This window comes from Ambystoma mexicanum, chromosome 3p, assembly GCF_040938575.1.
Source record: "Ambystoma mexicanum isolate Mex_15411 chromosome 3p, UKY_AmexF1_1, whole genome shotgun sequence".
NCBI classification, from domain to species: Eukaryota; Metazoa; Chordata; class Amphibia; order Caudata; family Ambystomatidae; genus Ambystoma; species Ambystoma mexicanum.
In genome coordinates, this window is record NC_090925.1 from 1,101,569,727 (window position 1) to 1,101,594,039 (window position 24,313).

Consider the following 24,313-nt stretch of genomic DNA (forward strand, 5'->3'; position numbering starts at 1 on the left):
CACATCTAGCCAGTCTGGATTTGAATCCTTTGGGACCCATTTTTCCTTGGGAGAGTTCCCCCATCTCTGAAGGAGAAGATCCTTTTCCCACGATCTCTCTCTCTGAGGATCCCTCTCCTTCAAATTGGAAGATCTGTACCTCTGCCACAAAATGGGTCTGTTTGGGACCTTGGTTTCTCCTACCCCCCTCTGCTCCTTGGGTGGCAGGATTTCAGGGGTAGGAGATTTTTATTCTGGTTCCTGGGTTTCCAGGGGCTTTTTACAAGTGGGGAAGGAAGCTTCCTCCAAGGCTTTACACCCCCCTCCCCTTGTGCTTCCTCCCTGGGAACCGGTGGGTTGTTGGGGTGCTGCCCCCGTCATTGTTCTGGAGCACCAGGTACAGAGTTTGGGGCATTCTGTGCCGGCATGTTCATCTGAGGGTTCTGCTGAGCCCTCAGCATGCGACCCAGATCCTGTGCCATGTTTTGGACCTGGCGCTCTAACTGTGACACCCGCTCAGGCTGATACAGGGTTCTCATTTCTCCTGGGCTGATCCCGGGAAGGGTAGCTATCCCTTCTCTGGTAATACCCGGGTTGTGAAGATTTGGGTACCCCTCCACCCTTGGCCTCCCCTCTCCCGGATTAGGTTATCTGGGCTCAGGAAAGTGGGGAAAGAAGGATGGATTATTCTGGGGTTGAACATTTTGTGGATACCTGGGGAAAAAGTTCTGCCCAGGATTTGGGGAATTTCTGCACTCCTGGGCGAAGTGAGGAGGGAAGTTCCCTGGGTTAGGGGCTGCTTGGTTGGATCCACCCCTTGGGCTGGAGGAGTCAACACAAAACCCAGGATGGGTCTGTTCCCCTTGTAGCGGGGACTTACATAGTCAGGGGAGTGAGGGACCCCATTTTTGGGACTACCTCCTTGGCTCCCTTTCTGTGACTGGCCAGAGGGCCTTCTGGGCTTGGAATTATTCTGCTGTGCTGGCGGGTTTTTAGGCCCCCCATCTCCAAATCCAAAATGGGGGAAACCTTTACCTCTGCCACCTTAGCAGCAGCAGGCGTGTTGGTTGGTTTGGGGCTTTTCGGAGCATTCTTGTTTTCTATGGGCTCTTGCACCTCATAGATCTGGGTGGCCTGTTCAATGACCCAGTCTAGTGATCTTTTCTCATGAAAATCTCTCAGTAGCTGGGTCATGATGTATTTTGGTAGAACATGGAAAAAAGTATTAACAAATTGTTGTCCGTGCGCACCCTTCTGGTAGTCTGCACAAAGGCACGCTTTAACTCCTGCACAAATTCTTGTGGGGCCTGATCCTCCCCGCATTGCAAGTTGTAGGCTGCCTTGCGAGCCTCTTGGGGATTTCTGTGAACAGAAAAATGCTTCAAGATGGCCGCCCTATATGTGGACCATCTTGAATGATTTTGGTCGTCCAGCCCCGCAAAGAAACTGAAGTATTCTGGTGAAAAGGTCCATTTCACATAATGAATGCAGCTACTACTGTCTTTTAAATGGAAAGTTTCCATCATCTGCTCAAAGAGCTCCAAGGGTTCCCAAACAGAATAGTTAGCGTTCTTATGATAAGGCGTGATGACGCTCCTTATTGCCTTGATCTGTTTTAAAGGGTCCTTAAGCAAGGCCCTTTTTGCCTTATTGGCCTTCTTGGTTCGGGTAACCCTGGTCCATTCATCCACTGACTAAGAGGCACTGCTCCCAGAGGTGCCCGTCTAGTCTTGTAGGTTCTCCCAGATTCTGCGAGCCTAGGAATGGCTGGCAGAATATGGGGACCTAGTCTCCTGTGTCCTGGGGCGCTCAGAGGAGTCTTCTGATTCCTCCTTGCTCCTAGGATTTGATGGGTAACCCCCCCACTGTCCTAGCTGGGCTGAGGTTTTCAGGATGCCCTTAGTGGGCCTACTCTCCTGGAGTTACCCACTAAATTTCACTGTACTTGGGTACCCATACCCAGATGCCCGCCAATCCATTCCTGGGAGGTGCTGGTCTATGAGCCCCATACTTCTGACTGGATAGTAATCTGCCATCCCCATGGCACTGGGCTCATGTGCGCCAGTGGGCATGGGGGTGGCAGAGTCCAGGGACTGGGAGAGATGAAGGCCTCTGGTCCGAGGGTTCCTGAGGTTATGCTCAGGTGTTTCCCTGTCCCAGCGAACCTCATCTCTATTAGCCCCTGCTCCCTGTTGCCATGCAAGAACCTGAGCTTTCTGTTCCTTAATCAAGGCCTTACTAGTCTATATCAGTCTCTCTTGCACGGCTACCTGCCTGTGGAGCCTATCATTTCTCTCACAGAGAGCCTCATTTTCTCTCTGTGCTTCCTGGTTTGTCTTTGAGTACTGGCCCAGTTTTTGCTGCAGAAGGGTTACCTCCTGAGTCCTGTCCATACTGGCCTGCTACTTCCTTACCAGAGCATCTTCCACCCTCCTCGTGTGCTCTAACAATCTATCACGGGGCCTCATTACAGGGAAGGCGGTAACCACGTCGCTATTAGCCCCATGGTTGCCGCTGGTAATTTACAGATACCGCCATGGTGAATGGCGGAATTACCGCCCCATTCCAAGGTTGGCGGGGCGGTAATTCCCCATTCACCATTGGCCCTTTCCCATTCCCATTTGAAACCCCATAGGGTTCAATGGGAATGGGGAAGGCGGCAATTACGGTACTGCAAATTGCGGTACCGCAATTGCCTCAAAGGTCCCTTTGCAGGTCCCGTCCTTAACGGCTGGTAAAACCAGCCGTTGAGGTAGGGACCAGCAAAGGGACCTCGCAGTAGGGCGGTAATGGATTACCGGCACCGATGCCCTTACCGGTGCCGGTAGTCCCTTACCGCCATCCGTGTAATGAGGCCCATGCTCTTTTTGGAGGTCACCCAGTCCCTGAAGGGCCAGGTGATTTTCTTCCAGTTTCCCTTTTAAGTGAGAGACTTCCTGGCCTAAGGTGTCCCTTTCCTGAGCAAGAGCCTGCTTCTGTGCCGCCGGTCGCCCTCTGTCTTTGAAGGGCCCCAGCTTTCTGGCACTCTTCATCAAACCCTGCCTGCATGCCCAGGTCTTTCAGAATTAATTTGTTGCTCTCTGCCTTCTCTCTATTTAGGTGAGTTTGCAGGGTGACTACCTGTTCTGTGCATACCCTGTTGAAGTCCAGTTGTTGCTGCAGCTTTTTCTGGCTCTGCAGTAGAGAGTCCACACTTTCTTGGTACGCCTTCTGCAAGGGCAGAATTCTGGTATCCTGGTCTGCCTTTTCCTGCTGCAGGATACCCATATCCTCTTTTATTTTAACTATATGCTGCATACTTTCATTTTCTGACTCCTGGCTCTTCTGCAGCCTCTGCTCAGAAGAGTGTAGATCAGATTGGGCCCTTTCTAATGCCATCAGTTGCCTACTTGCCAAATCTTGGCCTTCAGCATATTTATCCTGTATGGCTCCAATAGATAAATATAGATATTCCGCTATCTTGGCAATCTTATTTTCCTCATCCTTGGCCATAGGGGCCATATATAGTTCACTCAGGGCCACGTGTAAGGGACCCTGATCTCTCCAGATATCTAACCCTGTTGCAGTGATCTGTTGTGTGATTGTCTGCAACCACACATTCTGGTCCTGCTCAGTCCACTCACCTTTCACAAATAATTTATGTAAAAGTTGTTCTCTAGCTATCTTGATGTCTACCAATGTCGCCATTTTGGAAATATTGATTACCTTCCTGACTTACAGAAGTTTTTTATTTTATTTTGAAAAACAGACCGTTTCCTTAGAGCGTTCCCTTTTGAGGGGTGCTTTTACAGTGTAACACAGCCTAGTAGCCCAACAGTATTTATGTATCCTGTCAGTTAGCACACTGTATTAAGCTGCACAAGTGGTAGTTCTAATCCAGAAATCCCACCTCGTGCCCCAATCTGTGAGTGATTTCAATCCAGCACTCCAACTAAGTCAATGTCTAGTAGGGGATGCCCAATGGAAACCCTTATTTATATATTTTTATGTCAAAAGTTCTTTTAATTCTGGATGATGTACCCTGATATAACGACCCTCTCTTTGAATTCCCCCGGTCTCACTGAACCAAGAAATAGGTTTGTTTTGCAAATTAAAAGATTTATTTGAAGAATTGAACAATATATATATCACATTTTTATAAATATGGATAATATCTGAATATCACACTTATGAATATGAACAATGATCAGCAATGGGTATTATGACAATATCAACAATCTCTTTAATCAATTAGGAGTAGGAATAGGAAGAATAATGGAGCAGAGAATAACTTTGTGTTGTTCAAGGAAATGCAATGATAGGAAAGAATGCAACACAGAAGAAATTTGATATGAATTCAACCAAAGTCAATATAATCAGTCCTTCCCCCTGTTGTTACTCACTCCCCCCAATATGCAATATGAAGAGATGAATGAGGGCACACAGGTATCAGGAAGAACAATCAACAATTGTAGTTTCAATTCCCCCAGCAAGTTTAGAGAGAACAGGAATGATTTTAAAACAGGTCAATTGCTTTTAAATGTAATATGAATTGGATGGGAGAAATGCTAAAATGATTTTAATTCACTAAATGAGATTCAGAACTAGTGGGAGTTGCTTTGGGTAAGTTCAGGGAAACACTAGCAATGATTGTTGAATGATTAGCAAATGGAAAACGAAATTCAGAAGTTGAAAGCAAGAAATAGCTACTTTTACATGTGGTGAAATTGAGCCAAATGCGAAATCGCAGCAACTTTTCCGCGTGCGGGAAACGCGATTATGGAAAAACTATAAGGAATTGGAATGTTGTTCTTTTGGGTTTGATGTTAGCTTCAAAATGATATTTAAATTTTGTTTTTAGGACGTACGGTTCAAAAGTTACAGAGGTTTTAGTGAAGGAAGTGTTTTCTCAAAAGAGTCAAGATTTCAAAATGAAAGATGCGCTGTTGGAGATTTGGAACAAAGATTTCTTAACACTAAAGAGTCTATGGAGCCGCAAACTACACGACAGCCCAGCCACCTATCCAGAGGTGCCTCCGGATGGTTTCTGTCTGCACAAGACGATTGACTTTCTCCAGAAAATATATATTAGCGCCAAGATGATTATCACTACAATTATCAAGGATTATGTGGAGGAGTGAAGAATTTAGAATAGATAAAAGAGATTCAATAATGCAGTTATGGATAGGTTGGAATGGTTGGATTGGGTAACTTAATACTAAGAGGTTGGTTGAGGACAGTTCTACACTAAATACTTACAACTATGGCTTTGGAATCGAATGGGCCCTTCAAAGATCTGGTCAAGGGTTTGGACTTCACTTGCCACCGGACAGGCTTCAGGGCACCTGGACTCTGCTCTCAGCAAGGCACTCTGGTCTGCGCGGCCTCTGGACTGGGTCTGACGGGTTCTGGGTTAGAGCTCTGCTGGATTGATCTGGAGCTTGGGTTCTAGCACGGTTCTTGAAAAGTAGCAGCGACAGCTCAGCCAGGCTGTTGGATCAGTTAGGTTAGGCCCCGTGGAAGTTTAGGGGTTGAATCAGGTTTGCAAGATTTTTAAAGGCCTGCTGAAAAGGGTTCAGTTTTTTTTTATTACGCCTCTGCTTCAGGGTTCTAGAGTCTGGTTCTAGAGTCTGGATCTGGAGTCTGGTTCTGGAGTCTGGATCTTCCTGCAGGGTGCTTCGCCAGTGGATCAGTTGATGAAGGAAAAGGTGTGTGTCTGTGGGTCTTCAACAGTCCCTATTTATCAATTTTCCAAAATGGGTGGGGAGGCTGGTTGTCTATGCCCAACCCTCTAAGGATCTGATAGGTCAGAGAATTTCCCCTCTCCTGATTGGAGGAAGGAACAGTGTGTCATCATGTGTCATCATGTGTCATGTTTATGGCTTAGGGAGAAAACCTCCCCTTTGCTTTTGTACAGTATATCTTATTTTTCATAAAAAAACATATTTACAATGTGCACAACTTGTTCATACTGCATATTTACATGATAGATTGACTAAGGTAAGTTTCTGACAAAATCTTATCTTCCTATGAGCTTTGGTTCACAAATGACAGTTTTTCGCACTTTTGGGCGGTTACACATTTTCGGATCTGTATCATTTTTTACCCATACCTGCACATACCCTCTGGGCATATTCCTGTAATTTTTCATGTTCCTAGCATAATCACGAGAGCTAGAATATGAACATTTCCGGGGTTCAGTCTCTGACTGTCGCACAGATTCCAGATTAGTTTTAAACTGTGAGCAAATTCTTTGTCTTAATAATCTCTAAATTCCATATTTTTATCAGTTTGGTACAATTTGTTATAACTCTTTTCCTTAAACATATATTTACTCCAGTTTCAATCCACATTTCCAGTCTGGACCGCCCCCAAGATCTTGGCTGAGTCAGAGAGTCACATTCCTTGTCTTCCTGCCAGAGCAGTTGTTGTCAGTCAAACCCGAATTAGCATGTCCATTCAGCTCAAGGACTCCATTGTCTCCACTCAGAGCAACATGTCAGAGAGCCCCACCCAGTTCCTTTCACACCAGCCTGCCAGTTTCTTAGCAGAGAGCAGGGGGAAGGATTCTTTTGTTGGGTAGAAGGTGTGGAATGTATTTGAAGCTCAGTGTGGGAAACCTTCACTTTTAAACACAATGGGCCTCATTACACGGATGGCGGTAAGGGTTTACCGGTACCGGTATTTTACCGGTACCGGTAAATACTTACCGCCTTACTACGAGGTCCCTTTGCAGGTTGGGGAATTTAACGCCTGCTTTTTGCAGGCGTTAAAAACCAACCCGCAAAGGGACCAGGCAGCTAATTATGGTACCGCAATTTGCGGTACCGTAATTAGCGCCTTCCCCATTCCCATAGAGCCCTATGGGGCAAAAATGGGAATGGGGAAGGGCAATGGTGGAAGGAGGAATTACTGCCCCGCCAACCTTGGAATAGGGCGGTAATTCCCCTTTCCACCAAGGCGGTGCCGGTATTTTACCGGCATGAACCATGGTGCTAATAGCGCCATGGTTCACCGCCATCCGTGTAATGAGGCCCAATGTCTGAAATTGTCTTGTCCTAAAATATAACTTACATTTTTAACAAATACATCAACCAATTTCTTACTTCAAGCCCTTTTAAAATATAGTTTTGAATTGTATCCACCTCTTAGGCTTCTGATAGCAAGTCTTTCTTTGGCACAGTTTGAGTTCAATGTACAACTTTACACATGACAGGTTTTAAAATCGCCAGCTTCTAACAGAGGTGAGTAACGGTATTACACCCATTTTTGACAGATTTATTCCAGCAACCATCTTCAAAAGTAGACTTTGTTCTGATGACATATACTCCTGCTGACATTATATTTATGTGGATTCTTGAAGTAGGATGATGTCACCACCCCACAAGGAGGTTGGATCTTTTTGGGTGGTTGGTGAGCCATGATTTTTGCAAATTTGACAGCCAGGGATTTTTAAAACAGCTCTGTGTTTCTTTTGCAGTGATTTTGCTCTGTGGGCAACCAAATGATGGGTTTTGGCAGTGGTCTCCCGGTGTTACCACTGACATAGGCGAAAGTGGATGGCTGTTAGGACACTTACCTGGCCTTCTCGCCGCATCCGTTCCCGGACGTGGCAGTTCTACCCCTGTTACCGGCTTGGGAAGCGTGGCTGTGGGCAGCGGGTCGGCGCTCGCTGGCGTACGCAGGCCCCGCGGGTAACCAGGAACGGGCAGGCAAGCTTGTGTTCCAAGCCTCGTTCCGGTGCCCGCTCGGCCATCGCGCATGCGCTGTCCCGCCAGCGGTCCACGCCTCGCTTTCGTGCTGGACGCTGTAAATAGCGTCCAGCCCTCTACTGTTCGCGTCTTAACGCGGTTTGTCCCCACTTACCGTTGCTTGGTGCCCGCATTCAGTTCCCTGCTCCTTGGTTCCTGTTTCCTTTTCCCGGCTACGGGCTGCCTCACTCCTGCTACCCGCCAGTTCCTTTACCTTCCCTGGGTCCAATTCCTTTGGGATTAGCTCCCTTGGCTCCGTGGCTTTTAGGAGGTTGGGGGGATTCCATATTGGCCTTCTCCCTCTCTATTGGGTCTCCCTGTTCCTGGGTCCATTCTCTCTTCCTGACCTCCCTGTTTGCCTTGAACCTTTTGTCACTGTGGCTCTGGGTGCCAGCCCTCCGGATCATCAACTGCCTTGGTGGATCGTGCTGAAGACCTCTCGTCCTCCAGTTGTGGCTTTCTACCGGACCGTACCAGCTCAACCTAGTCACCTCCCTGTCAGTGCTTGCACTGTCCCGACGTCACTGTAATCCACAGGGAGGTGAGCCAGTGGCGTTGGGAGGTGATTCCAATCCATCCCTGTTCCATTAGGGTTGGGTCGGGGTCGCTTCCTAGCGTTGCAATATCTACATTCGGTTTGGAGACTACCAGTCTGGCGTCACCAGTGAGACCAGCAACCGAAACCCCAGGTACGCAGCGCCCCAGAGACGCACAGCTTAACAGATTAAGACGCCTAACAACCAGCTCCGGTTCTGTGATGGAAGACTCTGAAGAATTGAGGAATGAGATCAGGGCCCTGCGCGCCGAGATGACCGTACTGCATCAGGAAAATGTGGCCTTACGTCAGCTGGTAGCTCAAGGGACTCACCCCGGTAACTCCGCAGAATCTGTGATGGCTCAGACCACCCCGATAAAGTTCGACGGAGACCCCAGACGGGTAGCTGAATTCTGCAATCATTGTAGGATACATTTTTTATGCCGTCCCACACATTTCAACCAGGATAAGGCTAAGATTGGGTACGTTTTGGGAAATCTCACCGGAAACGCTTTGGCCTGGGCCACTCCTTTGGTGGCTGCCGAGAGTCCAGTCCTGAAAGACTTTGTGGCCTTTGAGAAGGCTTTTCTGGAAGTATTCCGGTCTCCCAACCTTGCCGCTGCTGCGCAAAATCAGCTCATGGACCTGAAGCAAGGATCCAGTGATATAATCGCCTACATCAGTCGTTTTCGCCAACTGGCCACCGATTCACTGTGGCCTGAGATTACTCAAAAGACCCTTTTTCGTAGGGGGTTGAGAGATGAATATAAGGATGAACTCCTCCATATACCAGAACCCGAAACCCTGCAAGCATTACAAGAACAAGTGATGCGGATTGATCACAGGTTATCGGAGAGAAGGGGCGAGAGGCGCCGTTCAGAAAGGACGGTTTCAAGATTCGTCCCAGTACCAACCAAAGCATCTACCTCGTCTGAACCAAACCCCGAACCAATGCAACTAGGAGCGGTTAGAGGCCCCCTATCTGATGCCGAGAAGAAACGTAGGCGTGACCTACGGTTGTGCCTGTACTGTGGGCCCTCTGGTCATTATCTCAGTGCTTGCCCATCAAGGCCGCTCCGAAGGTCGGAAAACTGAATGGCCTGTCGTCCAGGGGTAAGGCGACGATGGGCCCCTCTCCTTCTACAGTCCTTCCCGATACGGTACTGGTTCGGCAACCCATGCAATCAGTCGTGCTTATGGTCTTAACGCTCCGGGTCTCTTGGTCAGGAAGAGAACCCATAGGAGTGCTTGGATTATTGGATTGCGGAGCCTCTGGAAATTATATGGACGCAGATTTTGCCATCAGGAATGGTATCACTTTGATCGAAAAGAACTGCGCTTCAGTGGTGGAAGTTATTGACGGTACCCCGTTGTCTTCGGGTCCGGTTCATCAACATTCCGAGTCACTAGGATTATGGATTGACGAACATCATGAACAGATCGCTTTTGATATCATCAAGACTCCCTCTTATCCGATCATTTTAGGGTTGCCGTGGTTGTTACATCATAACCCCAACATCAACTGGCAGACTCGGACCTTGGTTTTCAGCTCTGAGCATTGTGTGCGGGACTGTTGCCATGTCGGTTCTTCTCCAACGCAATCATCAGTCGCCACCCAGACTGAAGGGGTTGGTGTGCCACGCTTACTCTCTGTTTCTTCTGTTCCTTCTGTATATGCTGGCTTTCATGAGGTTTTCTCCGATCCTAAGGACATACCCTTACCACCTCATAGACCTTTCGATTGTGCCATCGACCTGTTGCCAGACGCTGTGATTCCACACGGCAAGGTGTACTCCTTGACCGCTCAAGAAAAGGAGGTCTTGCAGGAGTATCTCGATGAATGTCTTCAGAAAGGGTATATTGCCCCTTCTAATTCCCCGGCAGGATTTCCGCTGTTCTTCGTAAAGAAAAAGGAGGGCACCCTGCGCCCGTGTGTTGATTATCGCCAATTAAACGACATTACACGAAAGGACAGATACCCGCTTCCCTTGATTCGATCCATCCTGGAATCTTTACGTGAGTCAAGGATGTTTTCCAAGTTCGACCTCCGTGGAGCCTACCATTTGGTACGAATAAAGGCCGGGGACGAGTGGAAGACGGCCTTCAAGACCCCAAACGGGCACTACGAATACAGAGTCATGCCTTTCGGGCTATGTAATGCCCCTGCTGTCTTCCAGCGTTTGATGGATCACATATTCTCCGACTTAATCGGGACCTCAGTCTGGGTATACCTGGATGACATACTAGTGTTTTCAAGAAATCTCGAAGAACACATTGTCCAAGTAAAGGAGGTACTCCGGCGGCTACATGTGAATAACCTTTACGCTAAGCTTGAGAAATGTCATTTTCATCAGGACCATATCGAATTTCTTGGGTATGTGATCAGTGCGTCGGGTATACACATGGATCCAGCCAAGGTTCGTGCTATCCTAGGATGGAAGGTTCCCAGCGACAGGAATTCTCTTCAACGGTTTCTTGGTTTCATTAATTTCTATCGGAGATTCATTCCGTCTTTCTCACTGCTGTCTGCACCTTTAACCTGTTTGACCAGCAGTAGGAAAACCTTTGTTTGGGGGCACGATGCTGCTGCCTCTTTTGAGCAACTAAGGAAGGCCTTTAGCTCCGCGCCTATCTTACACCATCCCCAAGAAGACCAGCCGTTCATTGTGGAAGCCGACTCTTCGGATTTTGCTGTGGGAGCCGTTCTGCTTCAGATGGATCCGAGCGTTGGAATGGAGTTTCCTGTGGCCTACTATTCCAGAAAACTCACGGCTAGTGAACGGAACTACCCCATCATCGAGAAAGAACTACTGGCCATCAAAACCGCCTTTGAGGAATGGCGCCATCACCTTCTTGGAGGACGTTTCCCAGTTGAGGTACGCACTGATCATCGAAACCTGCAATTTCTACGTTCCTTACAGTGTCGGACCTCCCGCCAAGCACGATGGGCCTTTTTCTTCTCACAGTATGATTTCCGTATCACCTATGTACCCAGTAACTGTAACGTGAAGGCGGATGCCCTTTCCCGTTCTTTGGCTGCTGATGTGCAACATGAGGGACGGGACCTGCCTGTAATCGCACCTAAGCATTTTCTACTGGCCGTGCCATCGTTCCTGCAGAGGGTGGTACAAGCCACTTCATCGGACTCTTCTCGGGATACATTGGTAAGACGTCGCCAGCTTAGGGAGAAGGACGGATTGCTCTTTTTCCAGAACAAGTTGTACCTACCCACGGATGAGCTACGCAAGACAATCCTACAGAGCTTTCACGATTCCAAGATTGGGGGTCACCGTGGTATACGTTCTACACAGGAGCTTGTTTCCCGGCATTTTTGGTGGCCTAAATGGACCCTGCAAGTCAGACGATATGTGGAATGCTGTCCCATCTGTGCCCAGGTCAAGGTTCCGCGCCGGAAGGCTGTGGGTCTTTTACATCCTGTGGAAACGCCACCTTTTCCTTGGCATACAATAGCCACTGATTTCATTGTCGACCTTCCGCCCTCTGAAGGACATACCTGCATTATGGTCGTCATTGACTGTTTCACCAAGATGGCCCACTTCATACCCTTCCCTGGACTTCCCACGGCTGCCCTTGTGGCGCGTGCCTTTTTGCACTGTGTATATCGCCTGCACAGATTGCCTGTTAAGATTATCTCCGACCGTGGTTCCCAGTTCGTCTCTTCCTTTTGGGGTCGATTGTGCCAGCATCTGGGCATCCGGAGGGCTCTCAGTTCTGGATACCATCCCCAGACCAACGGACTGACAGAAAGGACGAACCAAACGTTGGAGCAGTACCTCCGTTGTTTTGTCAATGCCTCCCAGACCAATTGGATGTCGCATCTCGACATGGCCGAAGTTGCGTACAACAATGCGGTTCATTCTGCAACTGGACTAAGTCCTTTTCTTTGTACTTTTGGCCTTCATCCCAGACTGCTACCTTTCACTCCGGTGCTACCAAGTAATGTTCCTTCGGCGGATCACCTTGTTACCGAGATCCAGGATCTACAGCGTCGAGCGGCTGGTACCCTGGCCAAGGCACGTGAGGCCATGAAGAGACAGGCCGATAAACGCCGGAGCCCTGAGCCACCGTTCCGGGTGGGTGAACTAGTGTGGTTATCCTCCAGACATTTGCCCGCACGTAACATCCCCTTGAAACTAGCCCCCAAATATTTGGGTCCCTTTCCGATTGTCAGGAGGATTTCTTCGGTGGCGTTTGAACTCAAGTTGCCTGAATCCTGGAGGGTCCATCCTGTTTTTCATGTGTCTCTTTTGAAAGCTTGTCTTCCTGATCCCTTCCATCGTGCCTGCCCCCGGCCTGCTGCTATTGATGTGGGTGGTCTCCCTGAATTTGAGGTGCAGGAGATTTGCGATTCCCGTCTCTTCAGGGGTAAATTGCAGTTTTTGATTGACTGGAAGGGCTATCCTGCTAGTGATCGCACTTGGGAGCCTGTTGGGAGCGTTCACGCCCCTCGTTTGGTTAGGGAGTTCTATGCCCGTTTTCCTTGGAAGCCGGGTTCTTCCGGCCTTTCCGGAGGGGGGTATGGTGTTAGGACACTTACCTGGCCTTCTCGCCGCATCCGTTCCCGGACGTGGCGGTTCTACCCCTGTTACCGGCTTGGGAAGCGTGGCTGTGGGCAGCGGGTCGGCGCTCGCTGGCGTACGCAGGCCCCGCGGGTAACCAGGAACGGGCAGGCAAGCTTGTGTTCCAAGCCTCGTTCCGGTGCCCGCTCGGCCATCGCGCATGCGCTGTCCCGCCAGCGGTCCACGCCTCGCTTTCGTGCTGGACGCTGTAAATAGCGTCCAGCCCTCTACTGTTCGCGTCTTAACGCGGTTTGTCCCCACTTACCGTTGCTTGGTGCCCGCATTCAGTTCCCTGCTCCTTGGTTCCTGTTTCCTTTTCCCGGCTACGGGCTGCCTCACTCCTGCTACCCGCCAGTTCCTTTCCCTTCCCTGGGTCCAATTCCTTTGGGATTAGCTCCCTTGGCTCCGTGGCTTTTAGGAGGTTGGGGGGATTCCATATTGGCCTTCTCCCTCTCTATTGGGTCTCCCTGTTCCTGGGTCCATTCTCTCTTCCTGACCTCCTTGTTTGCCTTGAACCTTTTGTCACTGTGGCTCTGGGTGCCAGCCCTCCGGATCATCAACTGCCTTGGTGGATCGTGCTGAAGACCTCTCGTCCTCCAGTTGTGGCTTTCTACCGGACCGTACCAGCTCAACCTAGTCACCTCCCTGTCAGTGCTTGCACTGTCCCGACGTCACTGTAATCCACAGGGAGGTGAGCCAGTGGCGTTGGGAGGTGATTCCAATCCATCCCTGTTCCATTAGGGTTGGGTCGGGGTCGCTTCCTAGCGTTGCAATATCTACATTCGGTTTGGAGACTACCAGTCTGGCGTCACCAGTGAGACCAGCAACCGAAACCCCAGGTACGCAGCGCCCCAGAGACGCACAGCTTAACAATGGCGGCCTATTTTTCAGATTTTTACTGCGCACTTTCTGGTGATTTTTAGTGAGCAGCATGCTTTCCGGCGGCCATTCTGATGTTTCTGCTGCAAACAATGCACAGTAATGTTGCAGGGCCTGGACTAGTGGGTTGAAACATCCCACACTCCGAAGCAAAAAGCAGCATTGGCAGTGCTGGGAATGGAGACATGATGTGTAGAAACTGCTAAGCAGTGAGCAAGGGGGGCAGGAAGGGCCCATTATGGGCCTGATTCATAAAGAATTTCACTGGAGAAAATGCGAAGATGCCCATGAGCATCTGTCTATAGCAGCTGATACTTTATACTTCATGCACAGAGCATACAACAGGATCAAATCCGAGGCATATGTGAGATGCTCACATGAAAAGACAACTCCCAAAGATTTACAAATGTGCATCTAGGAGCTGCTGAAGTCATCTCAAGATTTTCCCCAGTTTCAGGCTTTGTGAATTAGGTAAAGGAGAAAGTGTATGTCGGAGCGGCTCACTGCCATGGCCTGATCTTCTCCAGTGCACATCTTTGTTAATTAGGCTTGATGTAACTTAAGCAGCAACTAGTCATGAGGCATAGTCATGTAACACAAATTACAAATAGCAAACGGGAGAGTGGTGAGACAGTGGGAAGATACTTAACCACATACTCAGCAAGAGTCAATCATGGATGGCAGCCAATGGCCTATGCCTCAACTCAGACAAAACCGAGTTACAGATAGTAGGCTCCAAGGAAACACTCAAGAACCTTGACTCCAAATTCAGTCATTTTACGATTGATAATATTAAAATCCCAGTGGCTAATTCAGTAAAAATATTAGGCGTCTACCTAGACTCTAATCTAACGATGACTAGGCAAGTGAACGCCATCGCCTCCACAGCAGCATACCATGCAAAACTGCTGACAGGAGCCAGACCTTTCCTATCTAAGGATAACTGCATTACAATTGCTAGAGCCATCACAGGATCAAGACTTGACTACTGTAATGCACTGTTCCTGGGCACCTCTACCAAAAACATGACCAAACTTCCGACTATACAAAACACCGCTTTGAGAGCAGCCATGGGAATCCCCAAGAAAGAGCATATCACGTCAGCTAGGAAAGAGGCACACTGGCTCCCAGTAAAAGAAAGAGCCCTCTTTAAGGCACTTGCCCTCACCCATAAGTGCGTCCACTTCACTTCTCCACCATACCTCTCTGAGAGAATCCACCCCCACTACAGCCGCCAGATCGACCAGAACTCCATATGCAAACATGCTCATGATCCCAAGAGTCAAAAGAGCCAAAGCAGGCGGGATCAGCTTCCCGTACCTAGCAGCACTGCATTGGAATGCCCTACCACCACCCCTAAGAGCTGAAGTTTCTCACCTAGCATTCCGTAAGTCGCTGAAAACTATGCTCTTCAACTAAAACTCATCCAAGACAGAAACTCTAATCATTCTCATGTTGTAGCTAATATCTGTATCTGAATGTGTATAGGATGCAAAGAGAATGTACCACAAACTCAGAAAGTAACTGTACTCCTGATATGTTTTCCATCACATGTATGTAACTTTTTCTAAGTCTGCCACAAGTAACAGTGTCGCAATGCCTTTGGGCTGCATGTGCACTACATAAATGTAAAAAATAAAATAAATAAAATAAGGATGGGGACAGCAGAACAATTGTTCAAATGGTATTATCCTTTCTAGCAGAGGACGTCCCATTCGACCCACACTGTCAAAGAAGCCATGACAAACAGTCTTTCTCCTGGCACGGTATTGAAATCTGATGTTCTCCTTATACATGGTTCATCGTTTTTTATTCCTTCTTTCTGAAGCAACACAATGGGCCTCATTACGAGTCTGGCATTAGCCTTGCTGGTAAAATCGGCATGCCACTGCCGGGCTCGTGAATTTTTCTGGTGCCTGGCTCAACGGAAAGACTGGGGTATTACAACCCTGGTGTTCCTGGAAGTCAGGCTCGGAAAAATGTAAATCTCCATTCCCATTTGAGTCCCATAGGATTCAATGGGGATGGGGATGAGGGAAGCACCAGCACCGTTAATAACGGTGCTGGTGCTTTCTGGAAAGTCTACGAGCGGGTGCCGTTCCGTCCGCCAGATCTGACCTGGCAGGAGGGACGGCACCTGCCCGCAGACTCATGTGCCGGTATGGTAACAACGGTGCTGGTAGCCTTACCGGCACAGTTGTTACATGATCGGCACACCTTTAATGAGGCCCAATATATAAAAACATGACTTTTTCTCCTCTCTATCCATTTGTTATAGCAAGCATGCTATTTTCTCATAGGCACAAACATCATTTTGTAGGTGCAGAAAAAACATCGAGCTTGGGTACTTTGGCCGACTGTGTCGTATTTGAATAGTTCCTAAGCTTCCTTGCAGAATAATAAAGCATAAGCACTTCCAATGATTTCTGTGTCCTGCACACTGCAACAAGATCCTTATTTTGCATTTTCCATGTTGTTATAGAAATAATACGGTTTAAGCTTCTGCAGATGATACAAACAAAATATGTATTGGTAAGAAGGATATATTTTTTCAAGAAAAACATTAAATGCACTACCTGTCATCGACATTTGTAATATGTCCTCCTTCTTGTTTCTGTGAGCAACCAACCACACATTTATTATGTGTCCCCATTGCCAATAGGCCAAAAGGCAAACTAACAGCAGCTCTCCTATCCCTCTGATTTGTGGAGCAAGATGCAGACTGCATTGCCCATCTGCAAGGTGTCGGCCACACCCAACATGTCACATTATACACTGTCCTGCAGAGTTAGCACTGAAAGCCTCCCCCAGGCAGTGTCAGGGTGATGCTGCTATGGGATTCACAGTCTCACCATTGGTAGTGTGGTGGCTTGAATGGCTTGAATGTTCTTCTCTGAAAAGGGAGCAGCATGGGATCTGAGTGTGTATCTCACTTCCTCCAATAGCTTTTTTTAATTGGACTAAATGGCCTTAATTCACAATGAGATATTATGGTGGAGACCTGTTTTAGGCCTCTAATTAGAACAGTGGTCTGCTCCTGCTCCGGCTGACTGTGGTATTCCGTTTTCAAATATTTTACCTTTTCCAATTGTAACAGTGTCAGTGTGATATTCTGTTAGCACATATTTTGACTCTCCACGGGGGAGGGCACATGGTCTCTCCTTCCCTTGTGTCTTCTTCCAATGTGTGTGTCTCTCTCTGTTCCTGTTCATGAACAATGAGGTCAGGGAAGACCACATTGAGACAGCCTCCCAAACAGGCATACCATCTTTTTAAAGTATACCAACTATCGCATTACATCATGCAAGTATCTTGATCAGTGACACTTTTCCACACATGATGACCCACAACTTCAATTATCCCTCATGGTTGCCCTCTATATAAATAAATTAGTATATTTAAGGCGCAACCTTAAAAAACTGAAATCTAAAATATATCAGAACAGTGGGTAGCATATGTAAATGGTATATTTAGAGGTAGAGAAATGGAGCATAGAAGGCCACATCCATTTCCATAAAGACAGTAATGAATACAGACAAAAAAGAGTTGAAAGCCACTAAAGGAAAATTAAGCACAGTGCATCACACTCCTCTGTACCCTAAATGGATTTCCCCTACACAATCATGACTGAGGGACATGATAGAAAGCCTCACCCAAATCGCCTTGGCTCCTCCCACCTCATTTCCCCTATTCCTCCCCTCCTCCTGCCCCTACTAACACTCTTCCTCCTTTACCCATGTCCACCTTTCACACCTCACTACAATACACCATGAAGACCCAGCCCCATGCAACCCCAACATCCTACAACGTTTTCAGAGTGATAGAGGACCAATATATTATTCTTCCCCCTCTGATTCTTGCGTGACCCCACAATATGCCATCACTGGCTTGCAAATTCCAACATGCCATGGACTCTACTTCCCCGGTACTGCCAGATACCCTACTGCTGAAGATCCAACACAGATTATTACCTTCATTCACACATTCCCAGCTGAAAGGAATCAAGGAAATACTGTTCAAGTCTAGGCACCCTACAGCATCACAGAGCATTAGTAAATGACACAGAGATATCCCAAAATTACAGAGGATCCTGAAAGCTTCTAAGATTATGTGAGAATAATACTTAGCTTTTATAAACCCAGCCTAACAGACTTAAGACAAACATTGCATGCAGTAAATACACGGGTCATTTACAAACTCTTTTGCCCAAAAATAGTCGATTGGGACAGGATCCACTCTTGTAAAGAAAGCAAAGAAGACACTACTACAGATTATCTTCAATTGTTCAATGATTAAAATTGTTTTCTGACAAACATTCTGATATTGCAAATGATGCTGCTACCGCATTTTAAGCCCTTCATGAATACATTTGTTTGATGTCTCTTTGCTCCAATTTGATATAACAATAGTACTGTGTAGATTGGGTGGACCGACAAACGAATGGAATAGGTTTTGCAATTAAGGCAGCATTTCTTTGATAAGTATGAGTTAAAAATGTATGGCATACAAATTCAATGTTATGCACCCGGGAGGTAAAAACAATCTAAACAGATATGTTCAGTGAACCATCATTCAGGGAATTGTCCTCCTCAAAGTAGTGGGATTAAAGACTCACAACACTAATCAAAGGTGAACCCGAATGGGGTTACTGAAAACTAGTCACGCAATGGATGCATTGATATCCTGTTTACCCTCCTCACCTCGAAGAACTCTGCCACATTTTCACCAGTGCCATCGATGCCACAACACCCGTTTCCTACTAGTTCACAACCAGAACCTCCCCCATCTTCCCCATAGGATTGCCAGATGGAATGTGGCATCATCAGCTGTGACATCATCACCTCTTTGATTCATTTGTGCCCATCTGTTCCTTCTGTTAACTATTCTTTTATCTGGGGAACATTTTTACGTCTTGTGGACACTGGTGCCGCAGACTTCTCACTTAGTGCCTCAGACTTTGTATATTTTCCAGAATTCTCCTCTATTGTCAATGCTGTAGGCATCACTGGTACTCCATTCCCCATTTATCCTCTTTCTGCGTGCCTGTGCTCTATCTGTGATACTGTTCCTCAGGACGCCATCTTTCCTGAGGTGCCTACTTCCTGCTCTACTAATGTTCTCTGTCTCCATTTCTCACCTTCTCTTACACCACTTGCCTTGATATAGTGTTATGTTTCCTAACTTATTGCAGCAGTGCTGCTACAACTATGGTCTTCTCATGCTAATGAAGTGGGACACGTCCTGTTTGCTGAACCACTATACATTACTTTAGGCCTGGAGAACCACTTCCTTGCATTCCTCATTAACTCCTTTCCAGGAAAGCTGAAGAAGTAATCACACCTAAATTTCAGTCTTGCCTACAAAAGGGTCCACACTTAGAGCCCATATGACATGCCTTTTGTCCCTGTCGAAAACCTGGTAATGATATTTATTATTTCTCTATCCAAAGCCTGTATTCCTCTTTGCCTTTTCTTATGTGGTCAACTAATGACCTGGACAAGACGTCCTTTGGATATACAGAAAACTGTAACAGGGGTTTAAGCAACACAACATGCACTCCTTTACTCCTAAGTATTCTACGTTACATTTGTCTGAATTCCCAGTTGGGATAGACCCATCTCCATTCCATCAGGTTTTTGGTATAATAATAACAAGTTATCATTGATGGTCATTCTGGAGTCTCCTTCATTTAATAGCAGTTAAAAACACATAGCCAACATGTGTTTTGACCTCTTACAGTTCAGGCATCGAATTGAAAAGCGTGTAGCTACTTAGTGTTTTAAATGTATACGTTTGGTGTGGTTCACCTCTTCAATTTGATTGGTCGTTATATCTTATAATTATCATGCCACATTAAACAGGTATGCCAGGCATCCTGTCACGTAAGCCTTAATACAGGGATTCATGTGGTTCATGTGTCTTGCCCAATTCAGCCTCTTCTTTATATGTAAGCATTGTCACTTCAGGTTAACTCTATGGCTGGATATGATCCCCAAGGTTGCCTTGACCTTTTAGCGTTCCTTTGTCGTTAAATTGTCCTCTATTGTGCTGCTTTTGCTCCTAGCATGCAGCCTCTGTTTTCAGATCCCGGCCAGTGCCACGCGGTCTGACGCATTAATCACTTAATACAGGAATTCACGTGATTCATGTGTGAGTGAACTCCCTAACATCTCCAAATATTATGAGGCTGCCCAATTGCGGGTGATAAGGGAATGGTTGTCTGGTGATTGCTGTGGTTAAATAAACAGGACAGACGCCTGAGTGGCATCTCCATAATCTCACTGCCTCTTAGCAATCCTTGCACTTGGGTCTGTATCTGCAACCCCACACTCCCCCTACCTGCTCTTATTGGACACCCATTGTCTGCGCTTAATTCCTGCCCTTGCCACCTGCTGGGCGCACTACCTGTTGTTATTCTATCACGTGTTCAGCACTTTCCACTGCTCCCCTTCCCCTTGCTCTTGTCCCTTCAATCTCCCCTGCACTTGCTTATTCTCAATGTCACTGGGCCAAGTAAGATCGTTGTTTTGTTCTCCCTTGTACCCCTACCTTGCCCCATCGCACCCTGAAACACTTGTGTATGGGCACGATATAAATAAGCTATCATATCATATCAATATGAGTCTATGCGCGTCAGTCTCCATTCACCCCATTATTTAAGAATCCACAGTTCACACTAGGGATGGCAAAGGGCTCTTTCAAGAAATGGAGGGAAAAGGAATGAAAATGACTCTAACTCTATTGTTTAGCATTTAAGTATGTGTATTCTCCAAAGACATAAGACATAACATATGAGCATTAAACGTAGAAAAGTGAAAAAATATAAAGTTCCTGTACTAGCAATATGACATCCTACTCTTCTATTCACTTGTTTAATTTACCTACAAGCAATAATCAATATGTGTGTGTGCGTGCATGCATGCATGCGTGTGTGTGTGTGTGTGTGTGTGTATCATGCAATCCTGACGCTGTGGATTGACTAGTCAGGAGACAAGCGAGGGTATAAAGACCAACCTATGAATAACCCACTAGTTTCAAAGAGCTAAACACACAGTTAAAAATGTGTGGCTTCTACGGGTAGTTAACTAAGAACAACCTAAAAGCAATCTACAGACATTGATAAAAATGTATAGGTTAAGCAATTTTAATCCTTTTGCAAGAATTCTGCTCGTCCTTCCTCTGTGTTTCCAGAGATCCACTTCTGCCTGTCAAAGAGTTGCGAGGAGCACCACATGTTAACTTTGGATGCTATGCTGAAATTCAGTATCAGGTCAAACTAAGTGTGTCACCAGCAAAGGGAAAGTTGGAAGGCTTATATGACAAAAAATCCATCATGGTTGCTCTTAATGATGTAACCATAGAAAGGAACAATATCTGTTGCAAACATGTGTAGAAATTTCTTATTTCAACCCCCATAATATTAAAACAATCAAAAGATTAGAATTTATAATAATTATCAAAGAGGCACATTTTAGCCACATTAGAGTTTTACTGTTTTGGGAGAAAGGTACCTGAAAGAAGTTTGCTTCTGGTTTCCAAAGCAGATCAGCTCTGTAATTTAATTTTGCCTCCAAATTATTAAAGCGGTATTAAAAATCAGAATTTTGATTTATTGGCAAAGTGCCATTTTGTGGGCCTAGTCTTGGCCTAGCCATTACATCTGCTGTTTGTTCTCTTACCAGGCAGTCAAGTCTTGTGAGATCAGCAGGTCTGCTGCCCACATTGTGATTAGGAGTGATGTAGCCTCCAGCGTCTTCTAAGAAGTGAATGCTGTCTGTCTAAAATAGAGGTCAGACCGTTCTTTTCATTCAAATGTGTTCCACAATTGTTTCCCTTTTAACCAATCCAGTCATAACAGATGTGTGTAATTCAAGTAATGCATTCCACTGACAAGCCTGTTAGTTCATATTGAAATAAACACAATGTTACCCTGCCCACAGCACACCCACGATCAGGCAATAAGTCGAGAAAACAATGCATGTTGGTCTTTTAATGACTGTCCTTGAAAAAGGGAACAGAATGGCAACAAACCATTTCTGGCTGCATCACCATATTTCAGTAAGCATTTACACCTGCTCAATTATTAACTAACGTGGAAGCCTGTCATTTGTTTACATACGCAACTTGAGATGAGGAGGTACAACCCATTAATGTAATTGCAACATATTACAATCTGCTTCATATAACTGAGAAAGCATGAGATTTTTTTTTCTCTTTGCATGCCAACACTTTTCACCATGGTGGATTTCTTAGCTTTCGTGTTACATGGACTTTGAAGTAAGAATCATGCGTACTACGATTTACAAATCCATGCTAAATATGAGAATGTAAATGTGTGTCTGTTAGGGTGTGTAATGAAGCCTTTTCAAACTATACCTTTTGGGTTTAGCAAATAGACATCCTTTGTTTTGAATCATTGTGCTCTCCATTCTACATTTACCTAATAAAGCACGAGAATAACAGATAAATTGCGAAACTCATCAGGAGGTTTGTGGTATCCCGGCAGTAATTGTGCCGGGATGCCTCCAACGCAATTAGCGTTAAAGCTACTCGTAATTTGCGCTGGATCATGAGTAGCTGCATAGCTGTAATTCCCTATTCCCCATTGGATCCATTGGTCCAGCATAAATTGCTCCGGTGCTAATAAAATGCCCTCTCCGTTCCAGCTCGGAGCTGGAAGTGAATGTGTCCTGGCAAGGCCAAACTCACAATTGGGACAGCAATTAAATGCGGCGGTAACAGAGTGTGCACATGGAATGGTCACTGCAGATGGGGGCTGCAACCCATGATGCGCAGGGGGAAACACCCTGCTTCGCAGAAGATCTGGAATCACGTCAGGTTACCAAATTTGTAGGGTAGGCCCGAAACCCAATTGATAAAAAAACACTCTAAGGTGATCAATAAGAAGTGCACCATCTGTAAGAAAAACAAATGTTTATTATGAAAATACAGTCGAGAGTGTCAGACATTCCAGTAAGGCTGGGAACTGAAACCACACTCGACACACCGATTTCCAGTTACATCTTTTATAACAGAAAATTGCAAATTACCATAACCAAAGCATATCATATTTACCATAATCCCACTTTCCCCATTGGCTAACAGCTGTACAGAAATCTAAACAACCCCTATAGTTCATTCCCCCATTTGTCATGCTCATCTAAATACAAAACCTTACAAGATTACCTAATTGTACAGTCAGGAGAAAATCCTGTGATATGATTTGTCCATGGTATTTAGGTACTTTGTTGCAATAAAGGTCAAGAATTGTCCAATCCGAATACTGAGGTCAACCCCACCCGGGAATACAATGGCTTTCTCATGACACCAGACAATTTGGTACACCTAGATAGTCCCTACGATGTTGCAGCTGTACTCTTTGGCATCACCCTTTGCTACTTCCATCTTATAATGTGCGACCTCCCCGGCCCGCCTCCTAGCTTATCTTTCTTGGGAACCAAGTGCTTTATCTAAAAAGCAGTCAAGGCACAGCCCTTGGGGATGAATTTCTCATATTTATTTGCGCAGACACCTGCAGTCCAAATGGACCGTCCACTTCTCATTGGGAGGCAGTGTTACTCAAAACCTAGCTCGACAGCTTGGCCATGACAGACACCAGGATCTGGTCTCATGAGATTTGTCCTTCACAGTGGCAACACTAATCTATTAGTCAGAAAACAACATTCTATTCTCAGCTTCTGTGAACTGCTCGGCCTAGCCCAATTTACTGCCACCTGTTTTACATGTCTTCCTTACTCCATAACATTGGCTGCCTGCACACTCGCTGGGAACTGTGGGATGTTTCAACCCACTAGTCCAGGCCCTGCAACATTACTGTGCATTGCTTGCAGCAGAAACATCAGAATGGCCGCCGGAAAGCATGCTGCTCGCTAAAAATCAGCAGAAAGTGTGCAGTAAAAATCTGAAAAACAGGCCACCATCCACTTTTGCCTATGTCAGTGGGAACACAGGAGACCACTGCTAAAACTCATCATTTGGCTGCCCACAGAGCAAAATCACTGCAAAAGAAAACACAGAGCTGTTTTAAAAATCAGTTTTTTCCCTGGCTGTCAAAATTGCAAAAATCATGGCTCACAAACCACACAAAAAGATCCAACCTCCTTGTTGGGAGCTGAACATCATTCTACTTCGAGAATCCACATAAATACAATGTCCACAGGAGTATATATTATCTGAACAAAGTCCACTTTTGAGGATGGTTGAGCTGGAAGAAATCAGTCAAAAATGGGTGTAGTACCGTTACTCACCTCTGTCAGAAGCCAGCGATTTAAAACCTGTTATGTGTAAGGTTGTACACTGAACTCAAACTATGCCAAAAGAAAGACTTGCTATCAGAAGCCTAAGAGGTTGATACAATTCAAAACTATATTCTAAAAAGGCTTGAAGTAAGAAATTGTTTGATGTATTTGTTAAAAATGTAAGTTATATTTTAAGACAAGTCAATTTCAGACATTGGGTTTAAAAGTTAAAGTTTCCCACACTGGGCTTCAAACACATTCCACACCTCCTCCCTAAACAAAGGAATCTGTTCTCCTGTGCTCTGCTAAGAAACTGGCAGGCTGGTGTGAAAAGGAACTGGGAGGGGCACC